Genomic DNA, 19,835 nt, shown 5'->3' with positions numbered 1-19,835 from the left:
ACTTCAACTCTCTCAGGCTTTCTCCACAGGAGAGGTGTTCCATCCCTCAGACCATCTTTGTGGCCCTCCTCTGGACCCACTCCGACAGGTCCATGTCTCTCCTGTGCTCAGGACCCCAGAGCTGGATGCAGCACTGCAGGTGGGGTCTCACCGGACCAGAGCAGAGGGGCAAAATCACCTCCCTCGGCCTGCTGGCCACGCTGCTTTTGATGCAGCCCAGGATACGGTTGGCTTTCTGGGCTGCGAGCACACATTGCTGGCTCGTGTCCAGCTTTTCATCCACCGGTACCCCCAAGTCCTTCTCAGCAGGGCTGTTCTCAAACCCTTCATCCCCCAGCCTGTACAGATACTGGGGGCTGCCCCAACCCAGATGCAGGACCTTGGACTTGGCCTTGTTGAACCTCATGAGGAGCACACAGCTCCACTTGATACATGAGAAACAAGACAATGATGGATAGAGAAACAGGAGTATAAGGGGATATAATCATGGGATGGTCTAATCTCAAAGGTAAAATTATCAAGTTTAAAAAAAAAACAAAACTGGAAGCGTAGGCTGGCCACTTCTCTAACTGTTCTTCTGTGGCCATTTCCTCCAGAGCCATCACAGTAAATTCAGGTTTTATTGTTGGCAGGGCAGAATACTTTTGCAGGAAAAATTGAACAGACAGAGGAAAGAGTAAGTAACGTAAGTAATCTAAGGCTAAGGAAGTAATGGAGCACCTTAATGAATCGGGAACGTTTTTATTCCTTTGTTTAAAGAAAAGTTCAATTCACCCATATTCAGTGTACAAAGAAATATTCCCACCTGACACGCACAGAGCTGCAGAGCTCCTGTGCGCTGCTACAAATGAGAAGATAAACAGATCATCTTCTCAAAGGCACACTGAACAGCTGTGTATTGAGAATATCCACTGAATAGATAGCTACAACAGAATAATTTTTTGTTCATTATAAATTCATAATAGGCAAAGTCTGTACTTTTCATGCTGACTCCAGTTTTATGCTGTCAGAGCTTTTTAACTATGCTACATTGCCTCAGCACTTCATTTTACTGCAGACTGATTGTATTTCTCGGCTGGTTCTATAACTCCTCAGAAAATTATCCCATGGTAACATAACAAACAGGCTTTATGGGTGTTTTTTTTCCCCAAAGTAAGTAAAAAAAAAAAAATAAATATTTTGAAAGCAGCTAGCTTTGAAAAGATTTTGTGTATGTGTTCCCCACTGGTCCCCTCTACCTTTCCATGGCGGAAAAACAATCAAAAATTTCTTCTAAGTAAAGACTGATCAACCAAAAGGTTTTGCCCTGAGCTGAAAGTGTGCAACTAATCACATCATGAACATGGTTTTAACAGGCAAAGTCTTGCATCTGCAAAGACTTCCATGTTTCACCTTAAAGAGATCCAATAAGATTATTTTAATACTGGTTTATTTTGAGTTTTAGAGCCTCTGTTATCTACATTTCCTGTGGAGAACCTTCATGGATACTGCTGTTTACATACTAGGAATAACATTTGAGCCTTGCAATGTCCTCTAGGGTGGTTCAACAAAGATGTTTAGAGTATCCTGTGCTTGGGAAACTTTATACAAGCCATTACATAGCCCAGAAAGCAGTACAACATAGCCCATATTCCATCTTTTTCCATCCCCAGTGCACATGTCCACTGATGTTTGGCACATCTCTTCAAAAAGTCTCTGTTTATCTAGTGTGCCTCATGATGCATGCATCCCAGTGACCTTGTCTGCTGCCTTGGCTTACCTCTGTGCCCTGTGGTGCTCCTCAGGTCTCAGCCCTCAGCTGACATTCAGAAACAAATTCTATTGGCAAAAAGACAGAGTAATTGACAGGAAGCCACCAAATACCACGATGATAGGGAGTTTCTTGTAACCCTGCCCCAGGAGTGGTCTGGCTGTCCCATCAGAGCTCCACTTTCAAGACAGGTTCAGGGCTTTATCTGACTTCCACAGAGGACAAAAAGGCAAGACCTCAGTTGGTTTTGCACATGAGTTGAGGCACAAGAAAACCAAAGATATCTTTGTCCTGGGCAACGGCCACTATTTTTGGTCCTCGATGGGAGACAAGTATGTATCTATGGAGTTGTTACCAAAAGATTGTTGAATGAACTTTTTAAGGCTTGTTTAGAAGTTCAGAAAGCAGGCACTCTTTTAATGCAGTGCTGGGAGCACAGGTGATACGTTTTCACCTTGTCCTCGAATACATGTCCCTTATATTCTGTGTAATAATATATATGCATTAAGTTTCCCAGAAATCTCACACATATTCAATTATTTCCCAGAATTCATTTACACTAGTCCCTCTTTCTTTTGCACATGTATAGTTTTCTTCTTATTTGAGTCAGAGGGCTGCTTTTGTGACCACTGAGATATTGTTGGTTTCTAAATGCTTCTTGAACAAGTCATCTTGGTCCTTTTATTGTGTTTCTTGGCAAAACCTGCTAGGTTTACCGTGAGATTCAATCAGTTCTTTTCTTTCATCCTAGATGTTCTTTGCAAGTTGGATCATAAATCTCATCCATGCAATACCAGGTCTTCTTGATCATAATCTAATAATTATACTAATACAGGGACTTCTCGATTACTATCTAATAACTATACTAAGGTTATAGATATACCAAGGTTATACATTAAACTTCTGGTATCATTGGTATCAGTATCATCTTGTCTCCTGCTGTACCCCAAGAAAGGACTTCTGAATTCCCACCAACTGTATGAGGTGAGGGGTCCTAATTCCCCCTTCCCACATTTTCTTCCCCTGCACTTAAAGGGCACTCTTTGAGCCTCTGGCACGCAAGTCCAAACCCCGGAGGGGTCTTCAGAGAGGGACTGAGGGCATTCCCATGGCCTGAGGCCAGTCAAGCAGACCCAGCCTGTGCAGGTGGATCCAGGATTACCAGCTCTGCTTGAGCTGCCTAGTAGATACAGGCAAGTCTGATGGGAACAGTGGGAAGTGCTGGTAGACCAGGGTCTGTCTTTGACCCAAGTAATTCTTATTTCGTAAACACACATACTCTTCCTGCACAAAGCTGCATGGCAGTGGTCACAGCATGTAGGTTACTGTCCATGGTTTAATCCCAGCTGACAGCCAAGCACCATGCAGCCGCCTGCTCGCTCCTCCTCACCCAGAGGGGTAGGGAGGCAGATCAGAAAGGAATGTAAACTCGAGGGTTCAGGTAAGAACAATTTAATAGGTAAAGCAAAAGCTGCGCATGCAAGCAAAACAAAACAAGGAATTCATTCACCACTTCCCATGGGCAGGCTGCTGTTCAGCCATCCCCAGGGAAGCCAGGCTCGATTACGTGAAAAAGTTACTCAGGAAGACAAATGCCACAATGTTGGATGTCCCCATCTTTCCCCCCCTTCCCCCAGTTTACATACTCAGCATGATCATATAGTATGGAATATCCCTTTGGCTAGTTCAGGTCCCCTGTCCTGGCTGTGTCCTCTCCCAGTTTACGGTGCCCCCCCAGCCCTCTCGCTGGCAGCACCCAAGAAACCAAAAAGTCCCTGACTTAGAGTAAATATTACCTAACAACAATTAAACACATCAGTGTGTTATGAACATTTTTCTCTCACCAAATCCAAAACACAGCACTGCACCAGCTACTAAGAAGAAAATTAACTTTATCTCAGCTGAAACCAGGACAGTTACACAGTTGATTCAGGGCAGAGCATCTGCAGCTGCTCCAGGCATGTATAAAGATGCCATGCCACAGGTACACCCTGGGACGTCCTGGTGCCCAGCAGCAGCAGGGTGGTCAGCAATGCAATTACAGCAGGATGATGTTCAGCACTGAGGAAGCTTCACAGAGTGAGTCTTTGGGGAAACCTTAAGCTGGTGTGGACACAGACCTTTGGAGGCTACTTAGCACATTCTGCAATAAGAAGAGTGTAATTATGTTTGCAGAACCAGAGGCAGTAGCACAGCGTATATGGCATAGGCCCCAGTGAAAGGAATGGGGCACTTCCCTTCATTGAGCCAACTGCCAGTGTTCACCCATCCTGGGGACACAGCACATAAACCCTTGCAGATCTGCCCAGTTACAGTGCTCAGATCCCTGGTCCCAGCTCAACTGCAGTTAGGATGTAGAGCTATAGAATGAGTTAAGAGGGTTAGAACCGTAAGATCAAACCACTATTCAATGTGAATAGTTTCATAGCTCAGTCAGCCTCTCCTATTGATTTATTTTTCTTGCACGGACATTGCAGGCATGAGTATAAAGTTTTCTATAGAAATATTCCGTTTGGAAATAGCTGCAGGGAGGTCTTGGCTGACACAGATGCATACACCCCTGCGAAAGATTTTTCTTTAGAGCCCCATTGTAGAAAGCAGAAGGCTAATTAAAGGTAGTTAGGGGCTGAAAATATTGTTTCAGAAAGCAATATGTAATGAGAGCTCAGACAGTTCAATGATTAAACTGCCTTTGGAAAGAGCCAGTCTGCCCTCAGGCTTCAATCTTTTGGGTTGAACATATTTGTCAACACCCTATCAGCACTTTCTAGATGGTATTTGATGACTCCCAGAATTGGGTATAAGGGCCATGTGCATGATAATGATATATTGCATTTATCAAGACAAATTTCTGTTCCAGTAAACTTATGGTGATACTGCGCTGCACAAACTGACATATCTGTTTCACTGACTTCAGCACATTTAACAATTCTGTGTGTAGATTGCTGTGTTGAACAGTCTTGTCTGGTTACAGAAATTGATTTTCAAAGGTATTTCAGCTTACATATGTGGAGCAGAGTTTGGATTCACAACAGTTAAAAATTCCATCCATTTAAAAATAAAAGAAGGGTAGAAAGGACTGTATCTCTGAATATCTTCTGCTGTCCAGGCCATGAATGACAGAATACTTTGGGGAGTGTTTCATTTGCAACCTTTTGATCTAGCTTATGGCCAGGTAACCTTGCAACTGAGCTCATAAATTTGACTTGAGAGTCTTGTGTAGGACATCTCAGCTCAGTTATTTAGATCCAGCCAATCCCAAAAACAGTCTAAGTATTATTCCTGAGATTCCCATAAACCTCTATATTTTCAATGATCATAAGTCTCCTTTGCCAGTAGGGAAAGTGTTCGTGATGCTTAGATATGCCTGCATAACCAGAATTTCATCATCTTTCAGTATACAGATTTTTTCACTTTTGTGGAGAGGGTGTGTACGGTGAGGCAGAGAGGCCTGTCCACAGCACACATGGGACAGCTCCCCAGGAAAGATGAGTAGCAGGAGAATGTGAAGGAGGCAGTGGAGATCCATAAAACACTTTTTGCAACTGATGTTCTAGAACAATTACTAAAAATCCTTGATTACACTGCAGGAAAGTTCAAGGTGAAGTGATGGGTCACTGTTGCAAAACTGAAGAGGCCAGGGAGAACAAGTAGACTTATGCACTTTTAGTCAGCTGAATTAGCTAAAGGAATTAAATGCAAAGATGGATTTTTCTCCCCTCCTTGTATTTATAATATTCAGTAGAAAAAGAACTGCCTTTTTCTTCTTGCTATTCTGGCTACAATGGTTTTGTCTGCTGCACGTTTTATAAACTATATTGAACAGGGTGCATAAATATAAAGCCCATCAAGTAAGCATCACTCCCTTGTTTCCACTTCATATACTCTTTGCGCAGGTCTTCCTCTGGCCTCCTGTCTTTTCACCTTAAAGTGACACAAATTCACACACATTCACAAACATGACCAAGAGCAAGGGATATAAAGAAAGCAACTTAATGTACCCAATGATCAGTATTCAAAACTATCAACACGGTCTCTGAAAATGCCAATGAGATGTAAACACATCAATAAAAGAGTAAGTTCTCATCTGCCTGCCCTCCAGCCCCCAGACTCTGCAGAGGGAAGAAGATACTGCAGCTGTGAGGGGGTTGCAAGGAAAGTATTCCTTTCCAGCTGAATTTATGTGTTTGTTTAAGTTGAAGTGCTTTTGACTGTTCCACAGAATCAGGGAAGGGGAAAGGTGGGAAAAATAAATTAGATCTTCATCTTGAAAAAGTGTGTATGGTACCTATGTAGTTTAAGGAAAGAAAATCAGGGTGAAGGTGCACTGCATAATTAAGCCTGTCCAGGTGCCAGCATCTGGGGTTACTCAACTGTTTATCCCACTTCTACATACATGCAATAGGCTGTAAAATACAGTCACTTATGTCAGGAGAAGGTTGTTGGATTCCTGGCTTAAATATATGTGACTTCAGTTCTGCAAAGCTCTGGAAAAGATCCACTCCCCTCTTTAAGTTTAGCAGATAAAAGTGGGTGTAACTTTCATGTGAGAGGAGGACTAAGAGGAAAATCATCTAATGAAAAGTGAATAATATGAAGAAGACCCCCTACTTCAAAGTACACTTTCTTAAATTTACTAGTCAGAGGCTGAATTCCCTGCTGTCTGGTATGTGATTTATTGCTTTCTTATTCTTGCTTTCTGAATCCTATAATATCTATCAACCTGGGTAAAATTTTGATTTCAGCAATTCAGGTGAAAATTTAAAGCCCCCTAAAGTACTCCTGCAAAAAGTAATGGATTTCTTGTGGATGCATAGGGTTGCAAATGAAATACAGCTCTGGTCAATAGCCTATACCTGACATCCATCTGTTCTAGGGTTTCAAGCTACAAGTCCTGCTCTCTAGCGTCCATCCAGAATTCTTATTCTTATTCTTATTATTGTTGTTGTTGTTGTTGCATTATGACCCAAAATATTATGGATGCTTTTCAGACCAGCAGAAGACAGTGTTTCTCCTGCAGATTGTACAGTGTAAAGTAAAAGAGACAAAGGGTGATAGAAACAGACATAATACATAATCCAGGGGATTTCTATAGTAAACACAGGTTTATCAGAAATGCATTTGCCTGTTTTAATTACTTTTTTTAAAGCTTATTTTCCTAAGGAATTGGGGCACAGAATATTATCCAATTCACTTGGTGGTCAATTATGCAGGGAAAATGTGGAGAGTTTTTTGGTCTTAGTTTTTTGGTGCTTACCACATTAGGCATGAGAGACTCCAGTCAGGCAGTGTCCCCTGTGTAGATTCACTAGGATCTTAAAAATGTTGAGTTCATGTTTCAGCCTTGGTATAATTTAATTAAAAAAACAATCGACCGTGAGACACACACCCATTGGAAAGCAGGCTTCATTAATTCTGTGAACATTGAAACTGATATTCATAAACAAATTGATCTTCCCTCTCTGGTTTTCTCTCCATGGGTCAGTTCTCACCATCCTTCTGACCATCTACACCAATAAACCATTGATACACCCAGTGACCTATCCCCTCCTGAATTTAACAGATGTTAGCTAGAGCCTGAGTTTCAAAACTTTTTTGGGTCTGGTTAGTTAAGTGTCAAAACCAAGGGCTTGAACACTGTAGAGAAAAAGCCTGTCTCAAAAGCTATCCCATTGCAAACCTGGCTGTAGATTCACGGTGTTGGTGCAGAACAGACATGCACTGGGGCAATTTACTCTCATATTTTGCAGAATGAAGGTTGTGCTGTACCTTAGTATTATGAAGAGCTTCACTTGTGCAAATTTCCTCGTGTTAGCCAGGCCTTAAAGATGTGCTCTCTGGGTGCCATCCCAAACACCCTGAGAACTGCTGGAGTTCACTGAGCTGGACTGATCTACGTCCAGTACAGGGCCTTGATTACATGCCGTTACTGTTTTACAGTGAATTTATGTTGCAGCCAAAGATGTCACCTCAGCATAGCCTAAGTATATTCATGTTTAGTTTCTAATAGCAAAGTTGCAGTGCAATGAGGACTTCTGCAGCAATCTGTGGATTAGTGCAGGCTGTAAGTCAACTTGGGACCTGAGGGAAGTACTTGGAAAGCTAATAACAATATGCAACTGCACTTGGTAAAGCTAGCTATGATGTTTACAAAACCTTCCATCATGTCTTTGACTGCAACATAGATAGATTTCAGAGTTAGTGTCCCTGAGCCAGAATAGTACTCAAGAGTCTCTGCATGGTAAATGTAAAGCTCATTTGAACAATTCTGTTGTTCTGATGTTGATTAAATAGTCCTAGCAGAAGCAGTTCCAGGGTATATCACTTCATGCTATTAAAAACTTTATTTTCAGATCTCAGCCATTAAAATATAAAAGTTTGAGGAGGTTTTGGCCAGAATATGCACCGCAGGCTAAATTAGAGGTGAATAGTGCTATTGATCCTCTCTCAAGCAGCACTTTGCATATCTGTGTTTCAGTCCCAATCTGTCAGACAGTATTCAGATATTAAAATTTTCTTGGCACAGCAGCCATCCATAAACTACATCTCTCTGTGGAACATAGTTTTAAATTGGCTAATATTTCATTCAAGTCTTCTTAAGGTAATAGTTACCACTTGTATACAAAATTAGGATTCAATACAAAATGCTGAACTCTTCCCTCAAAAAGGAGAAAGTCCACCCCAGATAACATTAAATGCCTAACTAAGATTCTGCTTCTTCTGTTGGTCCAGAATGACTCATTGCTCTCCCTCGCTTTGTTCATGTACAAGTCTGGGTGACATTCATTGCTATCAGCTTCACTTCCAGCCAGGTACTAATTCCAGAGTTCTTCCCCACTAATTACTTATTATATATACATCTGGGAAACAAAGGGACATCTTATTTACTTTATAAAGAGCCCTGTCATTCAAGTTTTTTTTCTTCCTGCTCCTTGGGACCAGGCTATTACCAGCCATCTTGAGGGAAATGCAGGGATCATGTCACCTAGAGATAGTGCGAAGGGAATAAAGTTATCTCAGTACAGTCAAAGACAAAGTAGCAGCAACTGGGAGCATAACCTATCTTCTTTGCTTCTCTGAGGAAAGCACATCGCTTTCTCCTGGCACTTCAAGCACTGGAATGCATCTACAGGGAAGGAAGCAGAGCTCTGACTCCCTGAGTTAATGTCTGAGCAGTGCTCTTAAGCATTCTTCCTCACACTGCCACAAATGCCAAGCTAAAAGATCAGAGCAGAGCAAGAGCTTGCACTGGTTGACTTTGCAAGTAAGCACAGGAACTGGGAGAGAGGTGCTGGTGCATCAACTAAAGCAAAGACACGGTAGCTGGAGCAGAGCTTTATTTTGCTTTCAAGTTCTGCTGAGCAATTCCATAGGGAAGATTAGTTGAGGCCCTCCAGATAAGAGGTTTAACTAAAGAATAGGTGGAATGAAAATTTTGTAAGGAGGAACAGGTTTATATTGGCTGCCCTGTATTTGGGGAATAGAAACCTTCCCTCTTTCAGGCTGTTTGAAGAAGAATGATGGGAATGTGGAGGAGGTGCCTGGGATGGTGAGCAAAGGGTGCTGGGAAGGTCAAATGTCAGATGCTGTTAAAAACCACCTTTTTCCTGAGAACTACATCTAAAAATTGCAGCCATTAATAATTACTTTCTGTGTCTTAAAGGACTGTGGTGGGTTAATGCTGGCTGGCTGCCAGTTGCCTGACAAGCTATTCTGTCACTGCATTCTCAGTAGGACAGGAGAAAATACAATGAAGAAAAAAACCTTCATGGGTTGAGATAAAGACAGGGAGAGATCACTCAACAATTACCATCATGGGCAAAATAGATACAACTTGGGAAAATAATTTAAATTATTGCCAATTAATAACAGAGTAAGATACAGAGAAATAAAAAACAAAACTATAAACACTTTCCCTCCACCTCCCCTTCTTCCCAGTCTCAGCTTCACTCTGGACTTTTCTACCTCCTCTCCCAAGCAGCAGAGGGGGATGGGGAATGGGGGCAGTGGTCAGTTCATGACACTGTATTTTCTTCCTTCCTCCTCACACGATTCCGCTGCTCCAGCATGGGGTCTCTCCCACAAGATACAGTTCTTTACAACCCTCTCCAATATGGGTACTTCTCATAACCTGAAGTTCTTCAAGAACCGCTCCAGCATGAGTTCTTTTCCATGGGGTGTAGTCCTTCAGGAATGCACTGCTCCAGCATGGGTCCCCCACAGGCCACAGTCCTGCCAGAAAATCTGCTCCTGCACAGACTCTTCTTCATGGGCCACAGCTCCTGCCAGTAGCCTGCTCCAGCATGGGCTCTCCACAGGCTGCAGCTTCCTTCAAGGCATCTCCACCTCCTATGGCATGGGGTCCTCATGGCTGCAGTGTGGATATCTGCTCCATCTTGGTCCTCCGTGGGCTGCAAGCAGGCTACCTGTTTCACCACGGTCTTCCCCACAGGCTGCAGGAGAATCTCTGCTTTGGCACCTGGAGCACCTCCTCCCCTCCTTCAGTGACCTTCGTGTCTGCAGGGTTGTTTCTCTCATAATTTTGCACTCTTCTTTCCCACAGTTGTTGCACAGAAGTTTTTACCCTTCCTTAAATACATTACCACAGAGGTACCACCAGCATCATTGATGGGCTCAGCTTTGAGCAGTGGTGAGTCTGTCTCGAGGCTGTCTGGAACTGGCTCTGTGTGACATGGGGCAGCTCCTGGTGTCTCCTCACAGAAACCACCCCTGCAGCCCACCCACTACCAAAACCTTGCCAGTGCAAAAGGGCGGCACTTCTGATCCTTCTAAATCAATGTAATGGGTCTGTAAAAATTTCTTCAGCTCTACTTGTGACAGAGTGGAAATGCTTTCAGCTGCCCAAGAAAGACTGAGGATCAATACATTCTGCTCCACTGCTGTTGTGAGAGGGAAGATCAAAGACCGAAAACTCTGCCCTGCTGCAGACTGGTGGGAAGAGGCAGAGGGGGTCTTCAGCCTTAACTCCAAGAGATGCTTCCATAATGGGGCCAGAGGACTGGTTGACAGGCAGCTTGAAGAGGGCTAGCTTCCAGGCTGGAAGCAGTGAAGTGACTTCATCTTTCAAGGGAAACAACTGAGCAAATCCCTTCCACCTTTGGAACCTGAGAGGAGATCTCTGGGTGGTCTGCCAGTAGCCTGGGAGTGGTCCCAGTCACTGTTGTAATGCACGCATTCTCCTGAACTGTGTGGGAGCACCATAGCAGGACCTCTTGCATGTGTTGTAAACACACATACACACACAAATAAAAATGCATGCACATATACATACACTTGCAACCAGACAGAAATATTTCAAGCCCTCACATACGAATCCATACCCCAACACAGTTGTGCTGGCAAGCTGTTAACTTTCTTGTTCCTGAAGGTAACTGAATTACTACTCAGTGGAGGGACTGATGGAAAAGGTCTTGAGAGGAGATGACTAGGAGAAAACAGCTGTTTTCTGCCATCAACAGCAATGAGTGACACATGAAAAGTCATTCGCTATCCCATAAAAACAGATGGCATCAAACACATGATGTTATACACATCAGACTTCTTGGGCTTGCCTCTGAACACTTAGGGCAACTTGAGAAAAAGTTTAAAAAGTGAAGCCTCAACAAGGCACGCTGCTTTTCAGGGTGAGTCACTCAGCAAAAAGCAGTCATCAGCTGATTTTCTGTGGGTGTCTACTGCTTTCTTAAATGACCTACTATATGAAAGGATTTTATTCGAGGGTGCAATCCACACATCAAGAGAAACTTTGATTTTTTTTTTTATTATTATTATTATTATTATTATTTTTCCCCCTCAGGACAGCAGAAAATGCCAGGTACGTGTACCCTATCAACAGTAGCGAGCGCAGAAAAAGTTACATCTTAGCTGTGAGGGTTAGTCTATAGTGTTTTTAGAGAAACAACAGAAAAATCATACCTTACTCTTTGCACCATATCAGTTTTATATTCCTGAAGCTTAGCTTTATTGGAAAAAATTAAATGGATGGCTTTGAACTGTACAGCTCTCTTGAAGTGAGCTTTTTGAATGTTATTTAAAATATATGGCTGCATGTTACATGTTAGCACATTATTAAACACACCATGAGGTCCAGGAAAGAGCATGTTTTGAAAGGCAAATTGGCCTCTTTTCTTGGTTTCAGGTGGACATGCACCTTCCACAGCTTAGAGGTACTCCCCAAGCAAAACGTCTTGCTTCAAGCAAAGACCTGTATATTCTAAGCTTTGGTTTAAATGCATCTATAAAATGCTACTGTCACAAATTCCTACTTTTTTGCTTTCATATTGAAGGGAAATAAAAAACACGGGTGAAAGAGCTGCATGTTGTGGTTGCAAAGTCCTATGCACTCCTGAGAAGGACTTAAACATCCCAAATGTGATATAGGAACTGCAACACATAATTTAGAATTGAATACAAGCAGACACAGTGAATTGATAAGACTATTTTTATTCTGCGCTTCCCCCTCCCCACCCCAGTCTGGCTAAACAATGACACAGTCACTTAAATAGCATGATAGATGCTTTTTTGAATGAACTTATTCCAAGATAACATTCTTGCATCAAGAATACGTAGCTTTCACTCAGAGGCAACAATCAACCAAAATTCTATTCAGTTGGTCCAAAGACTGCTTTTTAAAAGCATCTACTTCCTCACACAGGTGAGTTGAATGCATTTAATTCAAGTATCCATTTCTGTTCATTCAAAAGACACATTTTCCCATTTGATACAGTTATTTGCAATGCTAACACTAGCAGATTAGCATCTAAAGATTTTGAGGGGAGAGAGGCTATTTTAATTAAGATCTCTCGGAGATTAAAGGAAAATATTATTATTTATAATAAAAGCCTATGGATGTACAGCATTCAAGAAATGGCTAGGCTCTCTGGAGTAGCAGCAGCAGTTCTTAAAAAAACCAGAGAGCATACAAGAATATAAGCAACTGCTGAAAAGCCATTTTCACTGTGCGCTATGAAATACTGAATGAGGTTTAGACTTGGGATGCTTATAGAAGGTGCTTATTGTTTCTCTCTATACTGACTTCCAGACATTAGTGTCAAGGTTGCCTTGGTAATTTGTTTGCTGGGCTGAGAGTCTCTAAAATCTGCCTGCAACAGATTCCTGTAAAAGCTTCAGGGAAGGAGCAGAAAAAGGGTATATCTAGGTAATCGATTCAAATCTGTTATCTCTGTCAGAGTTATCTATTAACTGTAAAATCTCCTTAGAGAAAGCTGTAGATTTTTTTTTCACTCTTTCCATAAACTGTGAGTTTAAAAATGTGACTACGCTACATTTTGGTAGTTAGCTCAAAAGGAATAAACTAACTGAATACTGAATTTAAGGGGTTTCTAAATGTCTCTTTTGAAAATATGTCATGTCTATGCATGACTCAACCCAAATTGTAAGATTAATTACTCCTAGTAAAGGGGTCTTTGCCAAGCACCTTCTATGGATTATTTTAGGACTCAGATTCAGTAAAGTAAATGGAAAATCTCAAGGAAATCCATTTTTTCTGTATTGCACTTTGAGGTATCCCAACATGACTGATGGGAATAGGTGGCAGGAAGATGAAAATAAGGGTGACTAAAGAGGATCTGGTAGGTTAAAAATACCTCTGCAGAGCTTCAAGACCAACTCACCATCAAAAGATCTGCCTTAATTCCCCAACATATGAATTACGGCATGATTTACAGGTGTTGGCCTGTTTAATGTTATTTCATCTGCAGAAAATATCTAGAGGGATGAAATAAGAATGGGCAGTGCGCTCTCATCTGTCCAGGCTCTGGTCTCATAGCTATTGCTATGCATTATAAAATTCAATCTGTCCTCACTTGCTACAGCAAGCACTGGTTTTGCACCAATCTGCCTTGACAGCCCACCTCCCACTGCCTGCTGCCCACTTACTCTGGCTGACTTCGAGAGTCTCACCAAATAAAGCCTCATAACGTGAGTTAACAGTGCCAATCTTAACATCTATTTTTAATCAGTGCAGCATAAATACTTGCCTTAGCAGAAAACTGCTAGCATTTCTCCTCCTGACCTCCTCCTGCCAATTGGGAATAAAATAATACACCTGCGCTTCATAAGTAGTCAGTGCATCAACACTTTGTGGTTAGAAGAATTTTGCTTTTAGCAGAAGGTAGGGGAGGGAATATTAAAGTATTCTCACAACTTTACCTAAAAAGAGAGTGTTTGATGTGTAGGTTATGCCAAACTGCTGTATTTCCGCCTGCCTTTATATTTGGCTCAAACCCCCTTTGATGAAGTGTTCCTTCACTTATCGTCATCCAAGAAGTGACTCTAAAAGTTGTTTGGGGGGGGTTGTTTTGTTATTGGGGTTTTTTTTTATGAAATGAGGTGTTCTACTCTTCTCACTTACTCCTAGGGTAAGAACTGCTCCGAGTAACTGTAGCCTCTACGTCCAAAAAGTTTGCTTCTTACTGACATGGTTGGACTTTCCTTTGGGTAGGGACATTAACATTACAATCTCTCATGGTTCTTTCTAGATTTATCTGCTGTTACACAGAGAATACTTTATGCCACTGAAGCATCAGGAAAGTTTAGACATTTGGATTTATGTTTCAAACCTGAAATATATTGGTGTACCTGAAAGCTTCTCTGTCCTTTTTCGAGCTATATCAAATTGTCTAACAAAAGATATATCTTCTCCTTGCCATCTTTATAATGATAAAGCTAGAATTTAGTTAGAGTCCCCAAACTAACAGCTTTTTTCCTTGCAGAAATATTACTTTTTTTGCTGGGATTTCACATGGCCAGGGGTGAAGGTCAAATATCACCAGGAAGACAACATTTCTGGCTGCTGAGAAATCCCTCCTGCTGTTCTTGGACACCTTTCTGATTTCTGATTTAAAGCACAGAGTAGCTAGTCATCTCATGCTTTCCTGAAGCTTTCACTGCAAGTACTGAACTGCCCTAGTCCAGCGTAGTTAATGAAATACTAATGGACAGAAGCCAAAGCAGCCTTCAAAGACGCAGATGTGGAAATTACTGTTTGCATATCACTGCTTTGCATAATGATATATAGCAAAAGCACACACAGATGTCTCTGTAATAACATAGGTAAAACTCAAGTGTGGTGTTGTGATAGTAAAATTCAATAGGTTGTGAAGAGTTCAATCCCACATACTGACCGCAATCGTTCTAAGGAATAAAGAAGGATTGGTGGCTGGGAAATTATTTTGCTTTCCTGTATGAGCCTTATCTAGATATTGAGTAGCAGCAATCTGTACAGGGCTTGATCCATCTCACAGAAACTGACCTTAGTAGACCTAACAGCTAAATTAGTACCAAAGAACTAAAGGAATCTGCAGAATAGCCATATGGAAAAGGTGACATTTTCTACCCTGGGAAGCTTCTTGAAATTCAGAGTCTTTTCTTTATGTCCAGAAGCACTCTCTTAAGATATAACCTTAAAGAGTTATACAGAAATTGCTTTCAAATCTATGAAACTCAATTAATATTGCAGAGTTTCTTTCAGGTTTCCTACACAAAATTAGAGCTAGGATATGGTTCTATACTCTGCAGGATGGGTTAAATTATTATAAAACATGACTCTAATAACTTAGGACTCTAGAAAATGAATAGAACGGATTGCAATTAGCAGGAAACATTACTGCTTGAAGGTTTGTACTTGTGCTAACCTCCTGGGAGGTCATCAGGGGCTCTCAGCTCTTGCTTGAGAATATATACACATGCTATGTATCAAACACCAGCAGGAAAGCAGAGACAGATTCCCAGACATGTCATTTGATTGTTTTCAAAAGCTATTGTAGCACAGACTAAGAAATAGCCTCAAGTTCATTGTCTGTTCATATGGTGGTCCAAGAGATAAGTGCAGAAGTGAGAGACATAGCTGCCTCTCTCACAGAGGTGCAATATATTGAGAATATCAACGTAATCAATTATTCTATGACTATACCTCAAAAAATATAATCCTCATTTCACACGTTAACTTCCAACATGTGTTATACTTTGTTTCATATTCATCAGCAGGGTAAAAATGAGAACAAGACCTTTTTTTTTTTTTTTCTGGCTAAAATGGAAACCTGTGTCTTTGACTACAAAGGGGGATGCTCACAGGCACAACACTACTTTGATTAAGTTTAGAATATGTGGGATATGACTGAAATAAATGGACTTGTGCCACTTATTGTATAGGTAAGAGTGCCTCCTGTAATAATAGAAATTAAATTCCAATATTAATATCTTGACAATTATGTGAAGTAAGAGTTCATTACAAGGCTCTAGTATGAAAGTAAATTTCTCTAGCCTGTCTGCAAAGGGGACTTTGGGATATCTACCTCATTGGGTAGCTACCAAGGTCACATCCATGAAGGAGCATGGTCAATAGAGATGCTGTTTTGTGAAACAAGAGGATCACCTGATGAACAGCTATCACTCATGACAATACTATTCAGATCTTTATTGCTGCTGACATCTCTTCAGCAAACCCATTAGCCCCTCCAGCATAAGCTACAGCAGTAGATAAAAGGAATTATTTTAAATACACAAGTATGCTTGTCAAATGTTTATGGAAGGTGGGCTATGTCAACTCTGCTCTCCACAACCAGCAGCAGACTTTAGCCTTTTACTCTCCTGCTCTCTTCCTAGGCTTTCTTCAGGTCTCCATGCCCATGGACCAAGTCCAGGAAGCCAGAGAGGATTGGGTGCTGTGAGAGGAGCCTGAATCTCCTCTTACCTTCTGCCTCTGCCCAGCTAGGAAGCAAACTTGTGAAGACTAATGCATGTAATGTAAGACAATCAGCCTTCCACGGTGAGGCCAGTGTGGTTTGTAGTACTTGTGACTTTAACATCAACCTCACAAAGGCTTTTTCCTCAAAGCGTATCACCAGTTTTCACATGTCATAAGAAGGGAAGCAAGTACTTTTCCAACTCTAATAATCTGAAAAGTATACAGAGAAAAAGAATGGACATCTGTGGAAATCTCCTTGGGCTGTCAGTCGACTGCTGTATCATCCTTGAGTACTTCCCAGTCCCAAGCTGGAACTGTTCTTGGCTTATTCCTGTTGTGCAGAACAGCCCAGGTCAAAGTAAGACTAATTGTAAACTGAACTGTTTCCTTTTCAGGAATATCATCCAAACTGAGCCTACAAGAAACTGCATATAAAGAAGAAAAAAAATCCACCAAATTCTGCATTACCTTTCTTTCTCTCCTTAGTTATTTCCTTATGGACTCATTCATAATCCAGCCAAGCCTCATCTGCAAATCAGCAATATTTTTTTTTCCTTTTCCCTGTATCATTTTGGAAAGTTGCTTTGGAACTGCTCTGCCTTGATGCTTAAAAATCTTTTAACCTCCAGCCTCTGCCTATTCACAGTCAGTTCATATCTGTCTATTCCTGACACTTTCAATGTCAAATGTTCAGGTATAGTGCTTCAGTTTGTAGTACTTTCTTTCTTTCCAGTTTTAGCAATAGAGATTATCTAATATCATAGTCTCTGCTGACTTCAGTCAGCTTATTAAGGCAGGGTCTGCCCTTGGGATAAGCACTTCTGAGCCAGTTGAGAGTAACTCCCCTCACCCTTGACTTGGGAGTGCAACATGTGGGCATTTTAAGCCAGTACTGACAGTCAACTGGTGTTTAAAAGGAGTACTTTCACTGCACCTATCCCCAGTGCTCCTGCTTCCCTCTCCCAGAAGATGAGTTCATTCTCCTGAAAGCATGGTTAGACTACTTATTGGCCTAACTGGTATATCAGTTCAAAAACCTTTGCACTACTCTTAGAAACATAGTCTGAGTGTTACCTCAGTTTGCTTGTAATCACTTCTGTTTTCCTGTCCTCATTCTGACTGTTCTGTCTCCAAAGGTCATTGGCTTTGCATCCCTGCCTACCGCTGTGGCATATGTTATCAAGGGTAAACCAAGAAGAGTCCTAACTATTTTCTATGTATTCATATTGCATTTTTGTCCCGTTTTTCTTCTTGTTCTCCCTATCTGACAGCTGAATAAACTTCTGTTTCTTGTTTTAATATTATAAACTAAAACTAACTTGTGTCCACCATGGTAGTTCTTGCTGTATCAATATACTACCTGATTCCAGCTTTCTTTGGCCATGTACAGACTTACCTGCAATCTGTTCAGGGATCCTGATTCTCCAGTGATTCAGATCAAATATTTCTTAAAGTTTGCTTCATCATAGTAATCAGAGTGAGTTTGGAAGAAGAAGGGATGGGAATTGGGATATATCAAAAGCATACACCCAGACCAAGGAACTTGGAAGTGCTCCCAGGCAAGTAAGATGGTCAGAGCCAGACCTGATCTAGTTTTTTTTCACTCTTTCCAAGCTCTCTGCTTCTTCCTAATACCTCTCTTGGGAAAGAGGGGGAGATTACTAATGCAAGGAAGCCTGCAGCTTGCTTGTCATGAGCATTCTTGACAGGTTTTAGTAACTTTGATCTGAATAAATCCTAAGTCACTTCAGCATTCAAGTCCCTGATTTCTCAGGTAATTTGAATTTCCTAATCAGTATTCCTAGTTTACTAAAGGTTTCTTTCTTTAGAAAAGCTATTTGGTGGCCTTCTATGATGGGGTTGCAGCGTTGGTGTATAAAGGAAGAGCAACCAATGTCATCTGCCTGGACTTGTTCAAAACATTTGAAACTACCACATGACATCCTTGTCTCTAAACTGGAGAGGCAAGGATTTGACAGATGGACCACTTGGTGGATAATGAATTGGATGGATGGTCATACTCAAATAGCTGTGGTCAACAGCTCGATACCCAAGCGGAGACCAGTGATGAGTGGTGTTCCGCAGGGGTCAGTACTGGGACCAGCACTGTTTAACATATTCATCGGCAACAGGGACAGTGAGATGGAGTGCACCCTCAGCAAGTTTGCCGATGACACCAAGCTGTGGTGCAGTCAACACATTGGAGGGAAGGGACGCCATCCAGAGGGACCTTGACAGGCTTGAGGTGGGCCTGTACAAACCTCACAAAGTTCAACAAGGCCAAGTGCAAGATCCTGCATGTGGGTCAGGGCAATCCCAAGCAAAAATACAGGCTGGGAAATGAATGGATTGAGAGCAGCCCTGAGGAGAAGGACTTTGGGGTGTTGGTGGATGAGAAGCTCAACATGGCATGGTATGCACTTGCAGCCCAGAAAGCCAACTGTATCCTGAGCGGCATCAAAAGAAGCATGGTCAAGGGAGGTAATTCCCTCCTGTACTCCGCTTTCATGAGAGCCCACTTGGAGTACTGCATTCAACTCTGGGGCTCCTGATATAAGAAGGGCATGGACCTTTCAGATCAAGTCCAGAAGAGGGCCATAAAGATGATCAGAGGGCTAGGGAATCTCTCCTATGAAGATGGGCTGAAAGAGTTGCGGTTGTTCAGCCTGGAGAAGAGAAGGCTCCAGGGAGACCTTATAGCAGCCTTCTAGTACCTAACGAGGGCCTACAAGAATGCTGGAGAGGGACTCTTTACAAGTGCAGGTAGTGATAAGTCAAGGGGGAATGGCTTTAAATTGAAAGAGGGTAGATTTAGATTAGATATTAGGAAGAAATTCTTTACTGTGAGGGTGCTGAGACACCGGAACAGGTTGCCCTGAGAAGCTGTGGATGCCCCATCCCTGGCAGTGTTCAAGGCCAGGTTAGATGTGGCTTTGAGCAACCTGGCTGAGTGGAAGGTGTCCCTGCCCATGGCAAGGGGGTGGACCTAGATGATCTTTAAGGTCCCTTCCAACCCATACCATTATGATTCTATAACTGATTGATAGACAGGCTATCTGTGATTAGTGAGGCCAGCTCATATTAGTCATAGTCATAGACATAGTCATAGTCAGCTGAGGCTGCTACAGCATCATCTAGAATCCACTCAGAACATTCACTCAGAATAGCAACACTTCTTCACACCCGCACCGGCTTTCTGCAAGGGAAGCCAAGACAGAGCCTCTGTGTTTATGAGCAAAAACCTGTACTGGAACTAGCAGTGGCATGAAAGGTCTCTGTGCTTAGACTGATGGGGCCAAGTACTACTCAAAACTGGAGGGAGAAACCCATTCCCTTAACACAGTTATTGCTGAGGAC

The sequence above is a fragment of the Falco naumanni genome, chromosome 2 (genome assembly GCF_017639655.2).
Source record: "Falco naumanni isolate bFalNau1 chromosome 2, bFalNau1.pat, whole genome shotgun sequence".
Classification (NCBI taxonomy): domain Eukaryota; kingdom Metazoa; phylum Chordata; class Aves; order Falconiformes; family Falconidae; genus Falco; species Falco naumanni.
The sequence above is the reverse complement of the archived record's forward strand: the minus strand, read 5'-3'. Positions refer to the sequence as shown.